Source organism: Pantherophis guttatus, chromosome 1, assembly GCF_059756535.1.
Source record: "Pantherophis guttatus breed Tessera chromosome 1, ASM5975653v1, whole genome shotgun sequence".
Lineage (NCBI taxonomy): Eukaryota > Metazoa > Chordata > Lepidosauria > Squamata > Colubridae > Pantherophis > Pantherophis guttatus.
The window spans coordinates 339,709,330-339,737,179 of record NC_142063.1 but is presented as its reverse complement, the minus strand read 5'-3'; the positions used below and the strand labels follow the sequence as shown (position 1 = coordinate 339,737,179).

Below are 27,850 nucleotides of genomic sequence, written 5' to 3'. Positions count from 1 at the left end.
CACTATCTTCTGGTGATTGGCTCAAAATCAACCAGCCGACTTTCATGCCTAAGACAGGACTAGAACTCACCATCTCCTGGTGATTGGCTCAAAGTCAACCAGTCGGCTTTCATGCCTAAGGAGGAACTAGAACTCTCAGTCTCCTGATGATTAGACCAAAGTCACCCAGCTGGGTTTTACGTCTAAAGCAGAATGAGAACTCACAGGTTGCTGGAGATAAGTCTCAATTTACAACCACAATTGAGCCCAAAATTTCTGTTGCTAAGCAAGAAAGTTGTTTAAAATGAGTTTTGCCCCATTTTACGGCCTTTCTTGCCATTGTTGTCAAGTGAATCATTGCAGTAGTTAAGTTAGTAAAATAGTTGTTAAATGAATCTGGCTTTTCCACTGCACAACCGATTCTTAGGTGGGAGGATCCAGCAGTTGGGATTCAATCCCCCAAATGGTAATTCCATTCTCCTCAAATCAAGATCTCCAAGGTCCGAATTCAATTTATAACAATCAACACAGTATAGAATGGTAAGGACACTAGTGGAGTTACTTACAACATCATTTTTTTAAGAATGAGAGCTCTACTAACTGCCCCATTGGTCTCTTTAAATCAGACTAACACCAGACAAACAAACAGGCAGAAAACAATACTAATTAAGGAACCATCAAAGAGGAAACTTCAGCCCCACCAAAGTACTGCGTAATAACTTGCCCTGCTGGTTGGGTTGGGTTGGGTTGGGTTCGGTTTCTGCTTAGGCGAAACCAGGCTCAAAAACAGTCACTGTGAGAGGGACATTGGCGTCCTAGTGGACGATCACTTAAATACGAGCCAGCAATGTGTGCGGCAGCAGCCAAAAAAGCTAATACAATCCTTGGTTGTATTAATAGAGGCATAGAATCAAAATCACGTGAAGTTTTATTACCACTTTATAAAACCTTGGTAAGAGAACACCTTGAATACTGCATCCAGTTTTGGTCACCACATTACAAAAAAGATGTTGAGACTTTGGAAAAAGTGCAGAGAAGAGCAACTAAGATGATTAAAGGTCTGGGTACTAAAACAGATGAAGAACAGTTGTAGGATTTAGGTTTGGCTAGTCTAGAGAAAAGAAGGACAAGGCGTGACACGATAGCAGTATTCCAGTATTTGAAGGGCTGCTACAAAGAAGAGGGGGGGTCAACTTATTTTCCAAAGCACCAGAAGGCAAGACAAGAAACAATGGGTGGAAACTAATCAAGGAGAGAAGCAACCTGGAATTAAGGAGAAACAGTGAGAACAATTAATCAGTGGAACAGCTTGCCTAGAGGAAGTTGTGGATGCTTAATCAATTGAGGTTTTTAAGAAGAGACTGGCAGCCACTTGTCTGAAATGGTATAGGGCAGTGATTGTTAACCTTTTAGCCGTCGTGTGCCAAAAGTGGGGGGAGTGTAGGGGGGGGTCGTGCGTGTGTGTGCCCACACCCATAATTTAATGTCCCCCACACCCCACCCACCTGTACATGTGCACACGACCGCCCTTTCGTGCTTCCCCCGCTATTGGCACACGACGGCAAAAAGGTTACCTGTGGGCCTGGTAGGCCTGTTTTTTGCCCTCCCCAGGCTCCAGAGGCTTTTTTGGAGGCTGGGGAAGGTGAAAACAGCCTTCACTACCACCCTGGAGGCCCTCTGGAGGCCGGAGACAGCCAATTTCCCGACTTCTGGTAGGCCCGGAAGGCTCAAAAATCAGATGGCATGCACGCTGGAGCTGACCTAGGGCAACGCTTACGTGCCCACAGATATGGCTCTGCATGCCACCTGTGGCACACGTGCCATAGGTTCGCCATCACGGGTATTGAGCAGGAGGTTGGACTAGAAGACCTGTAAGGTAAGATAAGGTAAGGTAAGGTAAGGTAAGGTAAGATCTGGTCTGGTCTGGTCTGGTCTGATATTCTGTTCTGTTCTATTCTATTCTATTCTATTCTATTCTATTCTGTTCTGTTCTGTTCTGTTCTGTTCTGTTCTGTTCTGTTCTGTTCTGTTCTGTTCTGTTCTGTTCTGTCCTGTCCTGTCCTATCCTATCCTATCCTATCCTATCCTATCCTATCCTATCCTATCCTATCCTATCCTATTCTATTCTGCTGAATATAAATACTACACAAATACTGCATATAAATACTGCACACTGCATACTACCTCACACTGATTTATCTGTGTGTCTATTGATGGATAATTTGACTGAAAGCCAAGCTTTCAGGAATTTGTTAGATCAGAGGTGCCCAATCTTGGCACGTTAACATCTATGGACTTCAACTCCCAGAATTTCCCCAGCCAACCAGCCAACTTCCTTGTTTTAAAATTCCAACTTTTAAATTTGCCACAGAGATCACAACTTTCATGTTTTGGGCAGAGTGAAATAAACATCAAATGTTTATTCCTTCTGGAGAAAAATACTCACCAAGATTAATTAATATTCCTTATTTGCTACATGAATATAATCCCGTGGCTCCCAGTTGATTCCATCTTATATTTTTCAACATGCTTTTGGGGTATTCCTGTCTTTTTAGCGAGACTATCCTGCAAATGGGTTTTATGAACTACTTAAAATTTTATATTTCATCGTTGCTTATTTGTAATAATTGTAGGATTTTGCTTTCTCAGAATCAAGGTATATTGATATATGTGCCTAAATTAATCTCTTTCTTTCTCCTTCTATAATTAATCCTCAAACCAGGGATTTTAGCATCAATGGCTGTCATTTGTCCTGGGCTCAAGGCATCCTACAGTGCAGTCTGAATGGCTAATTTAACTTTGTGGCACATTTGAACAGCCCTGTGAGTTTAGCTGATGCTTGGAAGGGACTGTTTATCTGGTGAATTTAACCTTTTGCATTGTCTAAATAGGGCTTCTGTCTTTCTCTTTCCTTTTTCAATCACTTCTTCCCCGACCTTTTCCCTTGGAAAAAAAAGCAAGAACAGCTACAGTTAAACCCTTAGTGACTTAGAACCATTCGTTTAGTTCAAAGTTGAACGGCACTGAAAAAAGTGACTTACGACCATTTTTCACACTTACGATTGTTGCAGCATCCTCTTGGTGGTGGGATCAAAATTTGGATTCTCGGCAATTGGCATGTATTTATGACGGTTGCAATGTCCCGAGGTCGTATAATCACCATTTGAAAAGCAAAGTCAACGGGGAAGCCAGATTCACTTAACAACCGTGTTACTGGCTTAACAACTGCAGTGATTCACTAACAACTGTGGCAAGAAAGGTTGCAAAATGGAGCAAAACTCACTTAACAACTGTCTCACTTAGCAATGGAAATTTTGGGCTCAATTGTGGTCGTAAGTTGAGGACTACCTGAAGATATTACTCTTAATCTTCTCATCGTTCCTATCACCCATCTCCTCCCACTTATGACTGTATGACTGTAACCTGTTGCTGGTATCCTTATGATTTATATTGACTGTTTCCTAATATGATTTGATTGCTTATTTGTACCCTATGACTATCATTAAGTGTTGTACCTTATGATTCTTGACGAATGTATCTTTTCTTTTTTATGTACACTGAAAGCATATGCACCAGAGACAAATTCCTTGTGTGTCCAATCACACTTGGCCAATAAAGAATTCTATATTACTGCCAGTAGTGATTTTTTGAATGCTGCTGAGTTTTAGATGCATGAAAGATAAAACAACAACTACTATTATTATTTTATGAATATATTTTGTTGGAGAAGATCACCCATATAACTGAATCAAACATGTAGGGAAAATATAGTATTAAAGGACTAGCAAGAAGGGGAAGCATTAGCTCTAAATAAAGTTGAAAAAAAATGAATATTCACATATAGGTAGACCTTGACTTGTGACTACCATTGGGATCAAAATTTCCATCGCTCCACATTGTTAAGTGAATCATACCTGAATTTACAACCTTTTTTTTGCCATGGTTGTTAAACAAATCACTGCACTTGTTAAATGAATCATCCAGTCATTAAACGAATCCAGCTTCCTGCATTAATTTTGCTTGTCAGAAACCAGCTAGGATGGTCACAAATGGTAAACATATGACCTTGGGACACCCCAACCATCGCAAATCCATGCCAGTTAACAAGCATCTGAATTTAATCACATGAGTGTGGGGATGTGATGGTCATACGTGCAAGAATCAGTTGTAAGTCACTTTTTAAACTGCTGTTGTAACTTCAATTAGTTACTAAACAAATGGTTGTAAATTGAAGGCTACCTGTATACACGAGGTGTATACATGAGGTGTCTATGCTACCAAGGGAGCTGTTTTCATTCCATAAAAACTGAAAAAGATTTTACAGTACAGGTCCTACAGCAGTGATCACATACTAATAAAAATGACCAAACTCTTTGACCAGGCATTGTGTGGTGAATCTTAAGGTGAAGTCAAGAAAATGTCACTGCCTAATCTGGGGTAGGTTTTTTTTTGTTGTTTTTTTTATTTATTTGCCACCCTTCTCCGGAGACTCAGGGCAGCTTACAATGCGTTAAGCAATAGCCTTCAGACTTTTGTATATTTATACAAACTCAGCTTATTGCCCCCACAAACTGGGTCCTAATTGGGGTTTTTTTTGTTTTATATTTTTCATCTCACCTTTATTATTTTTATAAATAAACTAAAGTGGCGAACATACCTAATACTCCTCCCTCATCCTCTTTTCCTCACAACAACCTTGTGAGGTAAGCTGGGCAGAGAGAAAGTGATTGGCCGAAAGTCACCCACTGGTTTTCATACCTACGGTGCAGAGGTGGGTTTCAGCAGGTTCTGACCAGTTCTGGAGAACCGGTAGAGGAAATTTTGAGTAGTTCAGAGAACCGCTAGTAAAAATTCTGACTGGCCCCGCCCCCATCTATTCTCTGTCTCCCAAGTCCCAGCTGATCGGGAGGAAATAGGGATTTTGCAGTTTCCTTCCCCTGGATTGGGGAAGGAATGGAGATTTTACAGTATCTTTCCCCTGCCACGCCCACCAAGCCATGCCACGGCCACCAAGCCACGCCCACAGAACCAGTAGTAAAAATTTTTGAAACCCACCACTGCTACGGTGGGATTAGAAATCTCCTGGTGATTGGCCCAAAGTCACCCAATCAGCTTTCATATCTAAACTGGAACTAGAACTCACAATCTCCTGGTTTCCAGCCTGGTGCCTTAACCACTAGATTAAATTGGTTCTTTCTGATCTCTTCTCCCCAGAAGCAGAATGCATTCTGCAAAACGTCATATTTATTGTTTTGTGTTTATTTGCTTAAATTATATAAGGCATTGGTATCTCTTCAGAAGTTTGGGTGCTCCATCACTGGAGGCTTTTAAGAAGAGACTGGACAGCCATTTGTCTGAAATGGCATAGGGTTTCTTGTCTATCCACGGGGTTGGACTAGAAGATCTCCAAGGTCCCTTCCAAGTCTGATGATGTTCTATGTTCCATGTTCTATGTTCTCTTCCCATCTCACCTTTGTGGGCGTTTGTTTTACCTATTTGATGCTTCTCATGAAACGTATATTGAGGTTCTGCAGTCCAGCATTCTTAAACTGATTGCTCATGGAAGCCACTAGCACTAGTGAAGAAAAACCAGGAGCCTGGTTTAGCTCAAGAGACATAAGCACTGTAATTTAACACCAGCTGTCTGCAATTAAAGTAAGATCGAATCTCGCCAGGCTCAAGGTTGACTCAGCCTTCCATCCTTTCTAAGGTAGGTAAATTGAGGACCCAGTTTGTAGGGGCAATAAGCTGACTTTGTATAAATATACAAAAGTATTGAAGGCTATTGCTTAACGCACTGTAAGCCATCCTGAGTCTCCGGTGAAGGGCGGCATATAAATCAAATTTAAAAAAAAAAAACAGAGGTTGCCTCTCATTCAACAGGTGCATCAAAGTAGGTGCACCTCTGATTCAACAGGTACATCGAAGAATCATGGAATGATTCATTGCAGAGGTGTTTAACTTAGTTAAAAATAAATGTCCCTTCAGAGATCACCATACTGGATACCATACTGGCAAGCTCATTAAGCAGATCAGAAATAATTAACCAAGGAGCCCAGCTGAGGAACAAAACCTCTATTATCAGTTCTGGGATTCCAGGGTGATTTGTTATAAACTGTCATATCCCATCTACCAAAAATGCTGGTGTCTGTCTGTCTGTCTGTCTGTCTGTCTGTCTGTCTGTCTAAGTCCACCATCTCCGCTAACCCTTCGGGAAAGCCTTAAAGAAAGCAAAATAACATAACCATGGGAAAGGATCATCAGATGTGTTTAAACAGCCAAAGAGATCAGGGCGGTCTGTGGGGTCTCCGCAGAGGTTTTCTGGTTTTGTCCAGATGAGGAAGATTGAGCCACAAACTTCACCTCTTCACACGTGCATGAGATGACACCAGGACGCTGCAACCCTTCACAAATACATGCCAAGTTCCAGAATTTTGATTCTGGGTCCAATGGTTATCAACGCCAATGATTACAGGTAGACCCACGGGTGGGCTGCTGGGGGTTCGCAGGGGTTCGGGAGAACCTCTAGCTAAGATTCTGTGCAGTTCGGAGTACCCCCAAATCCCACTCCTGGCTGACCCCGCCCACCCTGCCCCTTCCAGGAGTCCCCACAAGGCCTGTTTTGGGTGCAGGTAAGTGCAGGGTGCACACGGAGGCTCGGGGAGGGCGAAAAACGGGCCTCCAGAGGGCCTCCAGTGCCTGGGGAGGCCGTTTTCGCCCTCTTGGAGGCTCAAGGAAAGCCTCTGGAGCCAGGGGAGGGCAAAAACATCCCCTCCCCGCCGTGGTGTAGGAGGCCAACTAGGCCACACCTACCATGGCCACACCTACCATGGCCACATCCACCCAGCAACCAGGCAGAGAACCCCTTGCTAAAATTTTTGAAGCCCACCCCTGGGTAGACCTCAGCTTACAACCACAATTGAGCCCAAAATTTCCTTTGCTAAGTGAGCCATTTGTTAAGTGAGTTTTGCCCCATTTTACGTCCTTTCTTGTGTTTTATTTCACCCTCCCTGAGGCCTCCATGCGCACCCTGCAGTTACCTGCATCCAAAACGGGCCGCGTGGGGACTCCTGGGAGGGGTGGGTGGGGCCAGCCAGGAGTGGGATTTGGGGATTCTCCGAACTGCGCAGAATCTTAGTTAGAGGTTCTCCCGAACCCCTGTGAACCCCCAGCAGCCCACCCCGGTTATAAGTCAAGGACTACCTTTATGCCAATCCTAGATTGAGAAAAAGGTGAGGAAGAACCTCATCAGTATTTCGCTGTGCCCTCAAAACCTTGTTGTTCTGCCAGGCTGGGCTATCAAGGTAAAGATTTTAATTGGGTTTTTAAAAATGGGATTTTAAATTTGGGGTTTTAAATTGAGCCTATCATTTAATAATTTTAATTATTTTTAAATTTTGTCTGTCTTTGTGCTTTTAATCAGGCTGTACACCGCCCTGAGTCCTTCGGGAGAAGGGCGGTATAGAAGTAAAATAAATAAATAAATAAGTTGCTACCTGGGAAACGGGACTGCCCCCGTTTTTTTAAAATCAATACTTTCTCATGACCTTTGATCTCCCAAATTCCTTCCAAAACTTCCATTCTATTATTCTATCCGAACACTTTTAGGAATCATCAAAGGTTTCCCATAAGCATGGCCCATCACAAACTTTCAAACTTTTCAGCGTTCCCCATCCCGGTTCAGTTATGTATATTGCTTGTAGTACCCATCCATTAAGGCAGAGGGATAATATTTCATTTTTATTGAATGCCACTTTCTCCTGAGTTTAATTTTCTGGGGTCTGTACGCTGGCAGTGAGCCAAGGTAGCATAAAGGTCAGGACCAGCCTCTTTCATCTTTCTCTTTTTGCCTCCCTTTGTCTCCAACACCCACCCTCCCAAAATATTATTCCACTCTGTGCAAAAGAGACACACCGCAATTGCCAGACACTGGGGACGGCTTACTTGGAAAGGGATTTGGAAATTAAGATAAGGGCTGCACAGAAGTACAGGCAGTCCTCAAGTTTACGACCACAATTGAGCCCCAAATTTATGTTGCCGAGTGAAAAATTTGTTAAGCGAGTTTGCCCCATTTTACGACTTTTCCTGCCCCCGTTGTTAAGTGAATCCTTGCATTTGCTAACTTAGTAACATGGTTGTTAAGTGAATTTGGTTTCCCCCTTGGCTTTGTCTGTCAGAAGGTCGCAAAAGCTGATCACATGACCTCAGGACACGGCAGCCGTCGCAAATATGAAACGGTTGGCAAGCATCTGGATTTTGATCACGTGACCATAGGGATGCTGCAGAGGTCGTAAGTGTGAAAAATGGTTCTAAGTCACTTTTTTTCAGAGCCGTTGTAACTTTGAATGGTCACTAAATGAACTGTTGTAAATCGAGGACTACATGTAGTCCAAAAATAGCCTATGTGACTTCTTCTAAACTTATCCATGTTCAGCCCAGCAAAACCAGTTACAAAACCAGAAATCAGGAGATACTGCTGCTTGCACTGGACCAGAATGTGCTTATCTTTCATTTTTTAAGTCACCTGATGTCACAATTAAAATAAAGCAGGGTCCCAGGTCATGTGATCCCCATTTGTGACCTTTCTCCTTGGCAATTAGAAACTTCGTGATTTAGCAACTGTCATGATTTGCTGTGGCAAAAAAAGTCACAAAATTGGGCACGACTCACTTAACGAGCCCCTTGTTTAGTGACAGAAACGTCGGTCCCAATTGTGGTTGTAATTCGAGGACCACCATTGCCAAGTACCCAGCAATAGCATCAAGTGGCCATCAGGAATAATGATTCATCGCCTTCTTGAGATCTAATCCTCCATCTCTTAATGAGGATCTCCAAACTTGTGGACTTCAGCTCCCAGAATTCCTCAGCCAGCCATGCTCCTGGGGAATTCTGGGAGTTTGAGTCCACAAGATTTAAATTTGCCAAGTTTGGAGACCTCTGCCTTAGACGTCACTCCATGGTGTTCCATTTAAGACAGAGGTGGGCAACAGAGGTGGGTTTCAGCAGGTTCTGTAAAAAGTCTGACTGGCCCCGCCCCCATCTATTCTCTGCCTCCCAAGTCCCAACTGATTGGGAGGAAATGGGGATTTTGCAGTAACCTTCCCCTGGATTGGGGAGGGAATGGAGATTTTACAGCATCCTTCCCCTGCCATGACCACCGAGCCATGCCACGCCCACCAAGCCATGCCCACAGAACCGGTAGTAAAAAAATTTGAAACCCACCACTGGTGGGCGACTACGGCCCCTTCAGCACCGGTGGACTTCAACTCCCAGAATTCCTCAGCCAGCCATGCTTCTAGGGAATTCTGGGAGTTTAAGTCCACAAAGCTTAAATTTGCCAAGTTTGGCGACCTCTGCCCTAGACGTCGCTCCGTGGCGTTCCATTTAAGACAGGGGGTGGGCGACTATGGCCCCTTTAGCGCCTGTGAATTTCAACTCCCAGAATTCCTCAGCCATGGCTGGCTCAGGAATTCTGGGAGTTGAAGTCCACAGGTGGCAAAGGGGGCCATACTTGCCCATCCCTGATCTAGGATCTAGGGCTGTTTGCATAGGCCCAACCTTACATGGTCAAAGGTCTCAAGAGGCTTTCTTCTGAAGAGGTCTTTTCACTCTCTGTTTCCCCATCCCTTCTCATGGAAGGACACCCTTTGAAAAATGGACTCTGGCCAGGAGAAGTGAACGTCGCAGACAGGAACAGGGTAAACATTGCTCAAGTGGGAAACCTGTCATCACATTCTTGGACTGTATTTCTAAACTCATGCAAAGGGTGGCCAGACTGGGGCAGGTCAGAAGAGCTGAAGCATTGTTTGAACAATGGGAGGGAAGATCATAAGAACAAAGGAGCTGGGTTTTGAAGGCCGGGCTTTTATTTTTCTTTTCTTTTCTTTTTTTTTTAAACCGAAACATAAATAAATGAGTACTTCATTTTGCACCTCTCCAGCCCAGGCATAGAGATTTGTCTTCAAAACTGAATGTTTAAGGAAACATCTGTTGTTAGATGAAGAAAAATCCTCAAAAGCAGAATATTTTTAATGGCCCGCAGGTAGTCCTCAACTTATGACCGTGACAGAGCCCAGAATTTCCATTGTATGTCATGCAGGGTGGATTTGATTTAAATCGAGTTGATTTAAATCACAATTTAAATTATGATTTAAATCACTAGTAAAAAGGCTTGATTTAAATCAACTCGATTGAAATCATAATTTTTAAAAAGCAACTGTCATCTCTGCTACTCCTTTGACCCCCTGTTGACTCACCGATAGTCCCAGTGTTGCAGAATATACAGCCTCATGCTACATAACTAAGCTCCATTTCATGCTGAATAAACTAAATTATTTATGTATCTTAAATAAAAAACTATCTTATGATAGATTTTTACCCCAAAAGTTTTTTATTAAAATAAATTTGATAAAAATCAAAAATCCGATTTAAATCAAAAAAATCTGATTTTTTTGATTTTTTTTTAAAAAAATCATTGATTTTTATCCACCCTGATGTCATGACGGTCGTAAACTGAGGCACCTGCATTAACCGATCTGATTTTACTACTTTTTTTTTGTGGCAGTGGGAAACTGCAAACACCGCAGTTGTTAAGTGGATGCTGAGGTTGTTAAGTAAATTCATTGTCCACAAGGGGTGTTTTTGGCTGGAAACCAGAAGTGACTACTGGTTTCCAGCAAAAAAAAAAAAATCATAAATGGCAATCACATGACTGGCAGGATTCCAGAAACAGCGGTAAATGTAGGCCAGTTGCCAGGTGCCCAAAATGTGATCATATGACTGCAGGGTGATGGGTGGGATGGACTGTCATATCTTCAAATCCAGGTCATAAATATCTTTGGGGGATCCATCGTAACTTTGAATAGTCAGTAAGCGACTAACTGTAATATACTCATTTTGCTCTATTTATTTCATGATTTATCATTATTTCGTTATCATATTTCTATGCCCGTGATCAAAAAAGACTGACACAGCTGACACAGAATAAATAATGCTGTTAAAATATCCATGGTACAATCTGAAAACCTAATGTCATTTAAAACAGATAAATAATATTAAAACTGCCTGTATTTAAGCTTAGGGCTATATCTGTGAAACTCTTTCCAACATGCACACAGTAGTATATTTTGAAGTATCTTTAACTGATCATTATAGTTCTCAGTTTATATATAGATTTTATTTTTTTTGACCCTTGGATGCGGTTGGGGAGGTGCCAATTTGTTTTTATCTAATTGTTTCTTCCCATTTCCTGCAGAAAATTTTTTTTTTTTTAGAAAAATGGTGTTTAGAACTATGCAATTATAAATGAATAGAATAGAATAGAATAGAATAGAATAGAATAGAATAGAATAGAATAGAATAGAATAGAATAGAATAGAATAGAATAGAATAGAATAGAATAGAATAACAGAGTTGGAAGGGACCTTGGAGGTCTTCTAGTCCAACCCCCTGCTTAGGCAGGAAACCCTACACCACTTCAGACAAATGGTTATCCAACATCTTCTTAAAAACTTCCAGTGTTGGAGCATTCGCAACTTCTGGAGGCAAGTTGTTCCACGGGTTAATTGTTCTAACTGCAATTACAAATTAACTATAACTATGCAATTACCAATGCAATTAAAAGGTTAGCAACAAGAACCACATAAAAAGCAGTGGGTTAAATGCAGAATTACGGAATTAAAAAAATAACGGAGTTGGAAGGGACCTTGGAGGTCTTCTCGTCCACCCTATACCATTTCAGGATGCCCTAAACATCGGATGCTGTATTTGACTCAGGAAAGTTGAAAAGCCAGACGAGAAGACGAACGTTTTCCTTGCTGCTGAATGCTTTGGGATAATGGGTGGTGCAAAGGATATTGTCTGGGATTTATGGAGAAACAGCCAGCCTTACTGTGCAGCTGGCTTCCCCTCATTCCTGCTTGAGGCAGGACGGTTGTAAAGAAATAGACTGGGGGTTCATCTCCCATTAAGCTGGGATGGCTACAGCCAACGGCAACCCAGCCTCTTGAAGGCTTACAGCGTGTCTGTGCCAGGGTTCACAGAGAGAGTTTTACTAGAATTACTGACAGAATGTAAAAGTTCATTTATGGGGCCTGCCCAAGTGTTTTTGACACTGGATAGCAGAGCTCACAAATGCCTTTATGAGTCTTTCTTTCTTTCTTTCTTTCTTTCTTTCTTTCTTTCTTTCTTTCTTTCTTTCTTTCCTTTCTTTCTTTCTTTCTTTCTTTCTTCCTTCCTTCCTTCCTTCTTTCCTTTCTTCCTTCCTCTGTCCTCTTTCCTTCCTTTCCTTCCTCCCTCTCTGTCCTCTTTCCTTCCTTCCTTCCTTCCTTTCCTTCCTTCCTTCCTTTTCCTCCCTCCCTCCTTCCTTGTTCTCCTTCTTTCTTTCCTTCCTTCTTTCCTTTCCTTCCTTCCAGTCTTCCTTCCTTCCTTTCTTTTCCTTCCCCTCCCTCCTTCCTTGTTCTCCTTCTTTCTTTCCTTCTTTCCTTCCTTTTCCTCCCTCCTTCCTTTTTCTCCTTCTTCTTTTCCTTCCTTCTTTCCTTTTCTTTCCTTTCTCCCTTCCTTTCCTTTCTCACTGTGTCTTCCTTCCTTCCTTCCTTCCTTCCTTCCTTCCTTCCTTCCTTCCTTCCTTCCCTCCCTCCCTCCCTCCCTCCCTCCCTCCCCCTTCCCCTCTCAGTTGAATACACCCAGTGAAGAAGAGGTAACTATTTCATGTTCAAGTATTTGAAAAATTACTGTGGTTGAGAATCAGCCTGTCCTGTTCCTTCATTCCCTTCTCAAAAGGTCAACTTTCCTTTCCTTCATGGTCCATTTTCTCCTTTTCTGCACTTATACGGAGTCCTCAACTTGCAGCCATTTGTTTAACAGTGATTCATTGTTTACAATAATTTACAGATTAACAGAGTACAATAAATTTAGAAAAAATAATTTACAACTTGTCCTCAAAATTATGATCATCGCATCACACACACACCCAGTCACATCATTGCAACTGAGTGCTTGGCAACCAGCTAGCATTTACGACAGATGCATAAATTGACAATTTGGGAAGCCAGATTTGCTTAATGACCATTAAAGGATTCCATTAACAACCGCAGTTAAAGATGGTCATAAAATCAGGTCCAGTCACATGATGACTCACTTTACAACTTTACTGACTTGCGATGGAAACTCTGTTCCCCGTTATGGTTGTAAATCAAATCAGCTACCTGTATTCTGATTTCTCTGACTTTTTTTAAAAGTGCGGCACCCAGAATTGGCAAGATGCTTGAAATACATTTGGGACCAGTGCAGAATAAAGTAGAACGATTACTCCCTTTCTTCCAAAATCTTACTTCCGGTGATGTCGCCTGAATTGCAATTGCTTGTTTAGCTGTCACATCACCAATTATTTATAACAATAATAAAGATGGGATTAAAAAAAAAATCTAATAAATAAATAAAACAAACCATGGTTTGCCACATGATTATAAACCCTGACTGAACATTTGTCAGAGCTAACCTTGGTATTTCATAGCCGAAGGGAGTTTTAAATTCAGGTCTATCTTCTCGTTAACTATTGCACGTCCATTTGGGAATAGTGATTTCACTAAAAACTCTTCGCCCCAGATTTAATTAAAGGCATTAAAGTATTTGAGGTTATTTTTAATTTGTAAAAAAAAAAATAGTGATTTCACTAAAAAAAAATAGTGATTTCACTAAAAACTCTTTGCCCCAGATTTAATTAAAGGCATTAAAGTATTTGAGGTTATTTTTAATTTGTAAAAAAAAAATAATGCAAGCTGTTTTTTTTAAATCAGTTTGGAAATATGCCGTAGGGCTGCATCCAAGTCAGTCTGTCTGGTGGAAGGCAAGCTTTTCGCCTCAAAAGTCAGTGGATGAAATAAACTTTCTACCTTCCTAACATGGCACTTCAGTACCCCTCCCTGCCTCAGACAAATGGATTCTGCAGAGACACAACAGCTGCCTATCAAAAGTGCCTGAAAGTGTTAATGTCCTTTGGCTGTACGGTGAATTGGTGAATCGTTTATGTCTATTATAAACCAGTTTATTGTGACTGCCCCTTGCCCCCCTGCAGCCATTCAGATGATGCCATAAAGCTCTAATGATCCCCAATAAAACTCCCTAAACAACCTGTTGGCCTGGTAGAACACAATGAGGAGTAAGAAAGCGTAAAATGGAAACTGTAATGGGCTTAGAACCACTAGGCATTTGAATCTGGCAATCTTTTACTCCCCTAGCATTCAAAGGAGGAAGCCACAATGGGTGCCCTCAAGTCCAACCTCACTGCCTGTCTCCCACGATATGAAAATCTGAGATTGGAGGGCCCAGAAACAGATCGATATTACAGGGTCTCTTGATTGGGTTGGAAAAGAAGACCTCCAAGGCAGTGGTGGGTTTCAACATTTTTTACTACCGGTTCTGTGGGTGTGGCTTGGTGGGCGTGGCATGGCTTGGTGGGTGTGGCTTGGTGGGCTTTGCTGGGGAAGGATACCATAAAATCTCCATTCCCGCCCGACTCCAGGGGAAGGATACTGTAAAATCTCCATTCCCTCCCCAATCCAGGGGGAGGTTACTGCAAAATCCCTACTTCCTCCCGATCAGATGGGACTTGGGAGGCATAGATGGCGGCGGGGCCAGTCAGAATTTTTACTACCGGTTCTCCGAACTACTCAAAATTTCCGCTACCGGTTCTCCAGAACTGATCAGAACCTGCTGAAACCCACCTCTGCTCCAAAGGTCATTATGAAGCAGACACACACAAATAAATGTTGGAAGTGTAATCAAGCATCTGGTTCATATGTGGTGGCCATGCCCAAAAGCAAGAAAATATTGGACGAAAATAAACACATGGCTGGAAAAAATGATAAAAGAACATATAGACTTGAAACCAGAGATATTTTTTTGCTGGGCAGGCTACCAGAAAAATATGATTAAAAGACTGCATATTTGATCCTGTATATATTAACTGCAGCTAGAATTGTATTTGCGCAAGAATGGAAAAATGAAGAGATCCCATCTGAGGGGAATGTAATTAAAAAAATAGTAGATTGTGCAGAAGTGGCTAAATTAACACTTGCTATTAAGGATAAAGAAGAAACTGAATATTTTTTTGATACGGGACGTATTCTATCAATGGATAGATAAGAGAAATAGAAGTTAGAAAGGATGAGATATAAATGGAGGAAATGGGATAGTGGAGAGTTGTTAAACATGAGAAGGTTAAATCTTAAGTATTAAATGTTATTATATTATTATATTTAGGGGTGAAATCCAGCAGGTTCTGACAGGTTCTGGAGAACCGGTAGCGGAAATTTTGAGTAGTTCGGAGAACCAGCAAATACCACCTCTGGCTGGCCCCAGGGTGGGGTGGGAATGGAGATTTTGCAGTATCCTTCTCCTGCCATGCCCACCAAGCCACCCCACGCCCACCAAGCCACGCTCACAGAACCGGTAGTAAAAAAAATGTGGATTTCACCACTGATTATATTGTTATATTATTAATATGATGGTGATGACCTATCACAAGAAAGATGTATAAATGTGACTATTTAAGCAGAATTGTACCCAGAACACACACTGTTTGATGAAAATCGAATGTTATATAAATAAAACAAATAAAACTTGGGGGGAAAAAAGAAGCAGACACACATCAATATTGTGTTTTCTGCTACTTAATCATAGAATAATAGGGTAGGAAGGGACCTTGGAGGTCTTCTCGTCTAACCCCATGCCCAAGCAGGAGACCCTATAACAGTGATGGCTAACCTTTTCCGGACCCAGTGCCCAAAGCATGTGCACGAAAGTGCCCGAATCCCCAAAATGCAATGGGCATGCGGTGCCCACGCATGCATGCACTCCCCACATGCACCCGACCCCGCGAATGCATGTCCCCCCCATGTGCCCTGTCCCCCCGCACATGTGCACCCCCCGCACACGCACCCCGCCACGCATAGGCAACAGAGACCCGATGACCAGCTGGCCAGTGAAGACATCCAGTGATGGAAAAAATCTGGAGAGGTTCTCAGTCATCCAGGTCATGGTTGTCCCAAAGGTGCTGTTTTTCAGGAGGCAACAGGACTTCCTTGTTTTTTCTTTTGAAGAAGTTTCGCTTCTCAGCCAAGAAGCTTCTTCAGCTCTGACAGGATATAGCTATACAATTTGGGACGAACACCCTTTGAATGGTGTGGGAGTAGGAATGGATTTCCAGAGGAAAAATGGCAGACTGCAGGAACCAGGTGACCCTGAGGACACAGATAAACCTCCAAGGGTTTCAACAACCCTTTAAAAGGATGCAAATGACCAGCTGTCTGCAAGGAATATAAATCCTTCCGTTCTCCACTATCCTGTCAGAGCTGAAGAAGCTTCTTGGATGAGAAGCACTGCTCACATCTGCAAGCTGGTAGGGAAAGTAAGTGAATACCACAGATGCTGCAGTTGTTAAGCTAGTAACACTGTTAAGTGAATCTGACTTCCCCACTGACGTAGTTTGTCAGAAGGTCGCAAAAGGTGATCACATGACCCCGGGACATTATAACTGTCATAAATATGAGTCAGTTGCCAAGCATTTCCCCTTTAAAATGTAAATTTTAATTTGTTTTTAAAATTATTGGGTGTTTTAAATTTGTCTTGGCCAAATTGTTTAATTCGGTTTTATTCTGTTTTTAAATTTTGTATTTATGTGTTTTATTCTGTGGCTGTTCACCGCCCTGAGTCCTTCGGGAGTAGGGCGGTATACAAATCCAATAAATGAAATGAAATAAATGAAATTAAATTTGAATTTTGATCATGTGACCATAGGGATGCACCACGGTCGTAAATATAAAAAGTCACTTTTTTCAGTGCTGTTGTAACTTTGAACGGTCACTAAGTGAACTGTTGTAAATCGAGGACTACCTATACCAGGGGTCAGCAACCTGTGGCTCCAGAGCCACATGCGGCTCTTTGGGCCCTCTGCTGGGGTTCCTTGTTGGGTGATCCCACCACTGGCTGGCCCCGCCCCTCACCCTCCCCTCCCAGTCACTCCTCGCCTGGCCTGAGAAGGTAAGGGCGACGGCGGGGGATGGAGAAGCAGCCGGGGCAGAGACAGAGAGATACAGAGAGGAGGTGAGAGAGACATAGAGAGTTACAGAGAGAGAGGGAGAGAGGGGGGGGGAGGGAGGGGAGAGAGAGATATGTCAAAAGGGTTTTGTGGTTCCCGGTGTTTTTTAACAACTGGTTCTCTGCCCTAATGACTGGCTGGGTAGGCGTGGCTGGCGGGGTGGTCATGTGACTGGTGGAAGTGAATAACATCGAGTTGGCCACGCCCACCCAGGTTTTGTGGCTCCCGCTGTTTTCTTTTCTGTGGGAAACGGGTCCAAATGGCTCTTTGAGTGCTTAAGGTTGCAGACCCCTGACCTATACCACGGCGCATAGAAAGCAGATCACTGAAATGAGAGGATTTGCAAGGACAAGGGTACACGATGCATTAAAAATCAGAGCTGGACAATTCAGTTCAAATCAAGGCCATCTCAGATCATCGAGAGAGATTGAGAGAGCGACAATTTACAGAAGGCCCGATGACAATCTTAAGGCTTGTCTGAATTCATAAATAACAAAGAGCGTTGAATAGGATTCACAAAAGCAGATTCTTCGGATGACGTGGGCTGTGATTGGCAAAAGCTGGTGGGCGAGTAAGTGGGTTTTTTAAAGGTGCCACAAATCTCTTTGTTCTTTCTAACGAACAATTCATACGCTCTTCGCTGAGCTCATTCGGCGTTCAGCAAGGCATTATTTTCTCAGTTGCTTTCACATCATCATCATCATCATTGCAATTAATCCCCTTATGTCCAACCTTTGGAGAAATCTCTCAACATCTGAGGGGGCATGCTAGTGATGGCTCAGCAAATAAAGGCAGTGAGCTTGTCAGTCCAGGTTCGAGACCCGAGCTCCGCGTAAGTTCCCGTTCCTTGCTCCAGCTCCTGCCCACCTAGCAGTTCGAAAGCATGCAAAAGCGAGTAGATAAACAGGTACCACTTCGGTGGGAAGATAACAGCCTTCGGTGCGCCTTTGGTGTATAAGTCATGCTGGCCACATGACTGCAGAAATTCCCTTTGGACAACATCTGGACAGGGGAAACCTTTACTTTTAAATTATTCAATACTTGAATTTCTCAACCTCAGCCAATTCCCAGGAATGCTGGGAGTTGTAGTCCACAGGTTCAAGATGCTGAGGTTGAGAAACAATGCTTTAGGCCATGGGGGTCAAACTCGATTGTGTCATGTGACATATCGTGGCGTATCGCAACGTTTTTTGCCTTTGTGGAGCCTGGGTGGGCATGGCCTGCATGTAATGCATCTGGCTCGCGGGCCGCCAGTTTAACAGGCCTGCTTTAGGCTGAGGGTGGTACGGCTCAAACACCATTACCGGCACCCTTGAGAAAGAAGTATTAAGGCATTTGGAGGAACCTGAAGGATTGTAAAAACGATCACACAGGAGATCCTGAAAGTAGCTGGGTGGGGACGCAATGGCCACAGAATGAAAAATCAAGAAGGAAACTGCAATAGAAAGCAATGGGGAGCAGCCATATTCTACCAGTCCGGAGGTTGAGTCATGGCAACTGGATTTCTTAATGAAGAGAAGGACCAGGGGAGACATGATAGCAGTCTTCCAATACCTCAGGGGTTGCCACAAAAAAGAGGGAGTCAAGCTATTCTCCAAAGCACCTGAGGGCAGGACAAGAAACAATGGATGGAAACCAATCAAGGAAAGAAGCAACCTAAAACTAAGGAGAAATTTCCTGACAGTTAGAACAATTAATCGGTGGAACGACTTGCCTCCAGAAGTTGTGGGTGCTCCACAGTGGTGGGTTGCAATTTTTTTACTACTGGTTCTGTGGGCGTGGCTTGGTGGGCGTGGTTTGGTGGGCGTGACAGGGGAAGGATACTGTAAAATCTCCATTCCCTCCCCAATCCAGGGGAAGGTTACTGCAAAATCCCCATTTCCTCCCAATCAGCTGGGACTTGGGAGGCAGAGAATAGATGGGGGCCAGTCAGAATTTTTACTACCGGTTCCCCGAATTACTCAAAATTTCCACTACCGGTTCTCCAGAACTGGTCAGAACCTGCTGAAACTCACCTCTGATTCTCCAACACTGGAGGCTTTTAAGAAGAGATTGGGCAATCCTTTGTCTTGAAATAGTATAGTGTTTCCTGCTTGAACAGGGCGTTGGACTAGAACCGTGATGGCGAACCTATGGCATGAGTGCCACAGGTGGCACGCGGAGCCATATTGATGGGCACACGAGTGTTGCCCTAGCTCAGCTCCAGCGCGCATGCACGCACCGGCCAACTGATTTTCAGGCCTTCCGGTCCCACCAGAAGTCGGGAAACTGGCTGTTTCCTGCCTCCGAAAGGCCTCCAGGTGGATGGGGAAGGCTGTTTTTGCCCTCCTCAGGCTCCTAGAAAGCCTCTAGAGCCTGGGGAGGGGGAAAAAGGGGCCTACCGGGTCCACAGTGCCATCGCGTGCCAAAAGCAGGAAGAAGTGTGGGAGGGTCACATGTGCATGCGCGGGAGGGCGGGGCACATTGAATTAATGGATGTGGGCACATGTACCTGCGACCCCCCCATGCTCCCCCACTTTTGGCACACGACGGCAAAAAGGTTAGCCATCACTGGACTAGAAGATCTCCAAGTCCCCTTCCAACTTATTCTGTTATTCTGCAAGTCAAGGACTACCTGTACTTTTAACCATGTTAAGACAAGTTAGCCAATATGATCCACAAGCTGATTTGTTAGAAAGCTCTTCCTCCTAATGTTTTTTTTTTTTTTGGAAACGTAGCAACCGATGCATTTAAAACATATAAAACATGTAGTAGGATTGCATATCGTGATAAATAGCATACACAAAGGCACCAGATGCCACAAGTTATCTTAGGTTAGATCTGCACTACTAGCTTTTTGAACCTCTGGATTTTCAGCTCCCTGTCTGTAAAGCCAAGTCTATAATGTACTGTGAGCGGTTGGGATAATAAATACAATAAAGATGGCCAGATATTGCCTTTGCAATAAATAAATTCTTTTTTTTTTTTCCTGTTCTGGAGGATGCTACAGAAATGTATTAAGTATATACATGAACAATAAAAAAATAAAGGTTTTTCTAAGGTTTCTCCTCTGATTAAAATCTTTCTGTGTCCTGCCAATGCAGATAACTTTTAATGCGTTGCAATTGTTTGGAACGCAAGTGGGCGTAGAGCCTTCTGCCAACCAACTGTTTGAGGCACGCTATTAAACAGTGAAGGAATTTAGTGCTCTAGACAAAAAAAAAAGAAAAAAAACCTCTACAAAACCAGTGCAAGGACAGTTCAAATCCCAGCATGGGGAATCATCAGTGGGGTCAGAAAACAGCTGGTGTGGGGAGATGGAACTTTAGCATAGTGCCCATCCCTCAATCAATCAACCAGGGTGGATAAAAATCAATGTTTTTTTTAAAAAAAATAAAAAAATCAGATTTTTTTAATTTAAATCGGATTTTTTTGATTTAAATCAGATTTTTTTTATTTTTATCGAATTTATTTTAATAAAAAACTTTTGGGGTAAAAATCTATCGTAAGATAGTTTTCTATTTAAGATACATAAATAATTTAGTTTATTCAGCATGAAATGGAGCTTAGTTATGTAGCATGAGGCTGTATATTCTGCAACACTGGGACTATCGGTGAGTCAACAGTGGGTCAAAGGAGTAGCAGAGATGACAGTTGCTCTTTAAAAATTACGATTTAAATCGAGTTGATTTAAATCAAGCCTTTTTACTAGTGATTTAAATCATGATTTAAATTGTGATTTAAATCAACTTGATTTAAATCAAATCCACCCTGCAATCAACCCTGCCTCACATGGTGTGTGCGTGTGAGGATAATTTTAACAGAATAACAGGAGTTGGAAGGGACCTTGGAGGTCTTCTAATCCAACCCCTTGCTCAAGTAGGAAACACTATGCCATTGTCCAACATCTTCTTAAAAACATCTTCCAGTGTTGGAGCATTTACAACTTCTGCAGGCAAGTTTGCTCCACTGCACAATCAGACTCCTGAATGCCAAATAACATCAAAACTACGTAGTACGATGGACTTGCAGGGCCGGTGCAACATGAAACATGTTCACACTGGTGCAATAGGACTGGGTGTTTTGTTAATATGATTTATTGGGTTGGGGATTTTCTGTCTTCACTGTGAGTTGTTTTGTGTTGGGGGTGTGTGTGTGCACTGAGGGAGCTCAACCAAACTCATTGTACATATGTTGTGCACTGACAATAAAGGTTTGAATTGAATAATTGTTGTAACTGTCAGGAAAAGTTTTAGTTCTAGGTTGCTTCTCTCCTTGATGAGTTTCCACCCGTTGCTTCTTCTCCTGCCTTCAGGTGCTTTGGAGAATAGGTTGACTCCCTCTTCTTTGGGGCAGCCCCTGAGATATTGGAAGATTGCTATCATGTCACACCATGTCCTTCTTTTCATTAAACTAGACATACCCAGTTCCTGCACCCGTTCTTCATATGCTTTAGCCTTTAGTTCCCTCATCATCTTTGTTACTCTTCTTAAAGCTGGGGAATTTCCAATGATGACTGAAAACGTTTTCAGAGTATCTACACTGGGATATCTTGAACCCCGCATTCTCTGCAATGGAAATTGTGCAGGCATATTACAGAGAATTAGCATTGCAATTTACAGCATTAAGTCTGTCCTATACATTCATCTTGCCTCACAGGGATTTAATGGAGCTTTTTATTTGCAGCCCTTTTGTCGTATGTTCATATAAAGGGGAAAAAAAGTGTACCAAAATTAAGAAAAATATCCATCGTTGTACACATTTGATTCTAAAATGCAAAATTGGGAGCCCCTCGTGACAAGATACGCGTTTTCACATGCAATACATATTCGTGTATTTGTGGGTCTGTGCATAGGTGTGAGGGGTTTAGCAGCCACTCGATGCAATATTAAACTAGATAGATCAATGGTCCTTTGGCACAATATAAGGCAATAAACGAAGTCCTCATTTCCCAGAAATAAACCACTGTAATGGCTAATATTTTCCTTGCAATGTTTATAGTATTACTTATTTTCAGTTGATGACTCATTCAGGAGAGTAATCAACTCTTTTGCGAACCAACTTTTGAGGCTGTACAGTGATGTTGCTGATTCAAAGTTTAGGCCAAGATCACGTGAAGTGTTAATACCACTTTATAATGCCTTGGTAAGGCCACACTTGGAATATTGCATTCAGTTTTGGTCGCCACAACATAAAAAAGATGTTGAGATTCCAGAAAGAGTGCCGAGAAGAGCAACAAAGATGATGAGGGGACTGGAGGCTAAAACATTTAAAGACCAGTTGCTGGAATTGGGAATGTCTAGTTTAATAAAAAGAAGGACTAGGGGTGATATGATAGCAATGTTCCAATATTTGAGGGGCTGCCATGAAGAAGAGGGGGTCAACCTATTCTTCAAAACACCTGAAGGCAGGACAAGACACAATGGATAGAAATTAATCAACGAGAGAAGCAACCTAGAAGTGAGGAGGAATTTCTTGACAGAACAATTAATCAGTGGAATGACTTGTCTCCAGAAATTGTGGGTGCTCCAACACTGGAGGTTTTTAAGAAAGAAATTGAACAAGCATTTTTCTGAAATGGTATAGGTTTCCTGCCTGAGCCGGGGGTTATAATATATAATATAATAACGGAGTTGGAAGGGACCTTGGAGGTCTTCTAGTCCAACCCCATGCATAGGCAGGAAACCCTACACCACTTCAGACAAATGGTTCTCCAACATCTTCTTAACTTCTGGAGAGTTGGACCAGAAGACCTCCAAGGTCCCTTCCAACTCTATTATTCTATTTTGTTATTTTGCTAAAGTATAAAGGAGAGAAAGGGGATCGTGGGCCCAAAGGCCTAATCTTAATGCCCTTTCTACTCCCTCTGAATCAAATGGATGTTGGTTAGCACAATCCCAGCAGCCTCTAATAGAGAAGACAAAAGAACATCCTAGGGTAACTCCATAGATGCTGAAGGAAGACAGAGGGCACATCAAAGGTACCCAGGATGGTTCAAAAGCCCCATTTTAATTGTCAATTAAGGATGCACAACTGGGGAGAGGAGCAAAACAAATCCATGACAACCCCCAGACACCATGCTGGTGTATTATTGTAATGCCAAGCGGGAGAAACACTGAAAACAGCTGATTTTTTTGCTGACAATGAGTTCGTAGGGCATCTTGTAAGCAATCAGACTTTGACAGAAGGTAGCAGACTCCCCGCTTGGGCACTAGCATTGTCAGGACATTCCACCTCAAGGGTCACCTCGTGGTCAATGGGAAGAAGAGGGAAGCCAATGAAGACAAGGGCTGGAAAGTACATTCAGATGTTTATTTGGCTCCTCTAAACGAGCCAGGATGACTTTTGTCTGCATTTGCCAGACCTTTGATAAATCACAAGACCTATTTGTCACTTGGAAAAGGTCTTAGTAAGAGTTAGCAAGGTTTGGATTTCCTAGCTTGTCCCAAAGATAGATAGATAGATAGAGAGAGAGAGAGAGAGAGAGAGAGAGAGAGAGAGAGAGAGAGAGAGAGAGAGAGATGAGAGAGATGATATATAGATAGATAGATATAGATGAGAGAGATGAGAGATGATAGATAGATATAGATGAGAGAGATGATTGATAGATGATAGATAGATGATAGATAGATAGATATAGATGAGAGAAATGATATATGATAGATATAGATGAGAGAGATGATAGATAGATAGATAGATGATAGATAGATATAGATTAGATAGATAATAGATGATAGATATAGATGAGAGAGATAATAGATGATAGATAGATGATATAGATGAGAGAGATAATAGATAGATGATAGATAGATAGATAGATAGATGATAGATATAGATGAGAGAGATAATAGATAGATGATAGATAGATAGATATAGATGAGAGAAATGATTGATAGATGATAGATGATATAGATAGATATAGATGAGAGAGATGATTGATAGATGATAGATAGATATAGATGAGAGAAATGATAGATAGATGATAGATAGATATAGATGAGAGAAATGATTGATAGATGATAGATGATATAGATAGATATAGATGAGAGAGATGATTGATAGATGATAGATAGATAGATATAGATGAGAGAAATGATAGATGATAGATATAGATGAGAGAGATGATAGATAGATAGATAGATATATAGATAGATAGATAGATATAGATTAGATAGATGATATAAATGAGAGAGATAATAGATAGATGATAGATAGATAGGTAGATAGATAGATAGATAGATGAGAGATATAGATGAGAGAGATAATAGATAGATGATAGATAGATAGATAGATAGATAGATAGATAGATAGATAGATAGATAGATAGATAGATAGATAGATAGATAGATAGAATTCTTTATTGGCCAAGTGTGATTGGACACACAAGGAATTTGTCTTTGGTGCATATGTTCTCAGTGTACATAAAAAGAAAAGATACATTCGTCAAGAATCATAAGGTACAACACTTAATCATAGTCATAGGGTACAAATAAGCAATCAAATCATATTAGGAGACTGTCAATATAAATCGTAAGGATACAGCAACAAGTTATAGTCATACAGTTGTAAGTGGAAGGAGATAGATGGTGGCAACAATGAGAAGGTTAATAGTAGTGCAGACTTAGTAAATAGTTTGACAGTGTTGAGGGAATTATTTGTTTAGCAGAGTGATGGCGTTCGGGAAAAAACTGTCCTTGTGTCTAGTTGTTCTGGTGTGCAGTGCTCTATAGTGTTGTTTTGAGGGTGAGAGTTGAAACAATTTATGTCCAGGATGTGAGGGATTTGTAAATATTTCTATGGAGTCTAAGGAGATTCTCAATCATCGAGGTCATGGTTGTCCCAAATCTGCTTTTCCAAAAGGCAACTGGACGTTCGTAGGTTTTTTTCTTGAAAATGTTTCACTTCTCATTCAAGAAGCTTCTCGAGAACCAAAGAAGCTTTTTGGATGTGAAGTGAAATGTTTTCAAGGAAAAAACCCAAGAAAGTCTAGTTGCCTTTTGGAAAAGCACATTTGGGACAACCATGACCTGGATTAGACTAGAATAGAATAACAGAGTTGGAAGGGACCTTGGAGGTCTTCTAGTCCAACCCCCTGCCCAGACAGGAAACCCTACACCACTTCAGACAACATCTTCAATCCAACATCTTCTTAAAAATTTCCAGTGTTGGAGCATTCACAACTTCTGCAGGCAAGTTGCCAATCAGGCAAGATGATTGAGATTCTCTATAGACTCATTTTTTTCTTGCCATGTACATTTATACATCCAAACTAAACTGTGTTGTTTCTCTGTGTCATATAATATATGTGGATATGTGCATATTTTTTGATTGATTGTCATGTTTATGAAGTGTATATTAGAGGTGGTGACCCTTTGAGAACTGTATGCAACAAAATTTCATTTTAATGTACTGCCAATTAGTGTAAATTTAAAGTGATGATAAAAGTTATTCTAAGTCCATTCTAAGTCTTCTAAGACATTTCCTAGCGTATTCTTCTTCTATTTTTCCAGAAGAAGGTGTCTCTTGCAGAAGGAAAATAAGATTGGCTTAGAGTTGTGGTATACAGAGCAATTTTCCTAACACAACTCCACCTTAAAAAACGACTGTCCTGAATTTTCAATCACTGGAGCACCAAGAAAAATAGCCATAGAGGCAGCATGCATTCATACACTGAGAGACAATAGAAAGTTAGAAAGTTTTGATATAAGAAACAATTTTTTAAAAAAATAATGAAATGACTGGATTAAGAAGAGCAGTAACAAGCAAGAAAGTCTGAATTCTATTTTGTGATTAAGGGTACCTATTTCCCCTTCCCCCACCCCTTGTTCTTTTTCCTTGTGCGTTGTCCTCTCCAAAATTATAAAATTCACTTGTTTTATTGAAAATAAGCCATTCTGGACACCTATTTTAACTGAAGAGCAAAATACAAATATTGGGAAAAGAATAACGAGCCCTAACATTTTGGAAAACAGCTACTAAAAGTAGTCCTTGACTTACAACTACAAGTGGGATCAGAATTTCCATTGCGAAGCAAAGCAGTTATTAACTGGATCACATCCGATTGTAGGAGCTTTTTGCTACGGTTGTTAAACAAATCAATGCAGTTGTTAAGTGAATCACATGGCTGTTAAGCAAATCCAGCTTCCCCCATTGACTTTGCTTGTCAGAAGCCAGGTGGGAAAGTCTCAAATGGTGGAACACGTCACCCTGGAATGCTGCAACTGTCATAAATACATGCCAGTTGCCAAGTGCCCAAATTTTGATCACATGACATGGGGATGCTGCAAAGATTGTAAGCAAGAGGACAGGGTTGTAACTCACTTTTATTTTAGTGCAGTTGCAACTTCCAATGGTTGCTAAAGGACCATCTGTACTCTTTCATATTCATATTCATATTCATATTCATATTCATATTCATATTCATATTCAGAGCTGCTACATCTTTGTCCTGCACGTCCCCCTGATGTGGCCTTCGTCTCATTCCAAATTACAGAGTAAGTGAAAGAGCCATATGAAATACTGAGCTTTACTGAAATTAAATACAGGAAGTCCTCGACGTACGGCCACAATTGAGCCCCAAATTTCTGTTGCTAAGCGAGACGTTTGTTAAGCATGTTTTGCCCCATTTTACGACTTTTCTTGCCACAGTTGTTAAGTGAATTGCTATCATTGTTAAGAGAATCATGTGCTCGTTAAATGAATCTGGGTTCCATTGACTTTGCCTATCAGAGGACAGCTGGGAAGGGATGGGTTTCAGCCGGTTCAAACCAGTTCGGGCGAACTGGTAGTTACGGCCAGCAGCAAAGTTAATGGGGGAAGCCAGATTCACTTAACAACCAGGTTACTAATTTAACAATGGCAGCAATTCACTTAACAACTGCGGCAAGAAAGGTTGTAGAACGGGGGCAAAACTCACTTAACAAATGTCTCACTTAGCAATATGAATAGAATAGAATAGAATAGAATAGAATAGAATAGAATAGAATAGAATAGAATAGAATAGAATAGAATAGAATAGAATAGAATAACAGAGTTGGAAGGGACCTTGGAGATCTTCTAGTCCAACCCCCTGCTTAGGCAGGAAACCCTGCACCGCTCCAGACAAATGGTTATCCAACATCTTCTTAAAAACTTCCAGTGTTGGAGTATTCACAATTTCTGGAGGCAAGTTGTTCCACTGAATAATTGTTCTGACTGTCAGGAAATTTCTCCTCAGTTCTAAGTTGCTTCTCTCCTTGATTAGTTTCCATCCCTTGCTTCTTGTCCTGCCCTCAGGGGCTTTGGAGAATAGCTTGACCCCCTCTTCTTTGTGGCAGCCCCTGAGATATTGGAACACTCCTATCATGTCTCCCCTAGTTCTTCTTTTCATTAAACTAGACCTACCCAGTTCCTGCAACCGTTCTTCATATGTTTTAGCCTCCAGTCCCCTAATCATCTTTGTTGCTCTTCTCTGCACTCTTTTCTAGAGTCTCAATGTCTTTTTTACATCTTGGCGACCAAAACTGAATGCAGTATTCCAAGTGTGGCTTTACTAAGGCATTATAAAGTGGTATTAACAGTTCATGTGATCTATCCCTATTGGGTTCAATTGTGGTCATAAATTAAGGACTAAATTTGCAGACAGCATCACTTCCAGGAACTCTGCATCACTTCTAGTTTGTCTGGTGGCCTCCCTCTTCCAAGGTGGGGTTGGCCTGCATGCCTGGTCTTTCCCTCCACCCCCTTTTAAAGAGGGTGGGGCCACCGGGGATGCTTCATTGTTTAAGGAGTCAGCGGTGGAAGCCGACATGAAAA

At 41.8% G+C, this 27,850-nt stretch overlaps 1 protein-coding gene across 2 annotated transcripts in view; it reads right to left on the bottom strand.

Moving 5' to 3' along the window:
* HNF1B (HNF1 homeobox B) overlaps positions 1-27,850 on the bottom strand; it is a 106,585-nt gene that overhangs the window by 23,513 nt on the left and 55,222 nt on the right. The window lies entirely within an intron of this gene.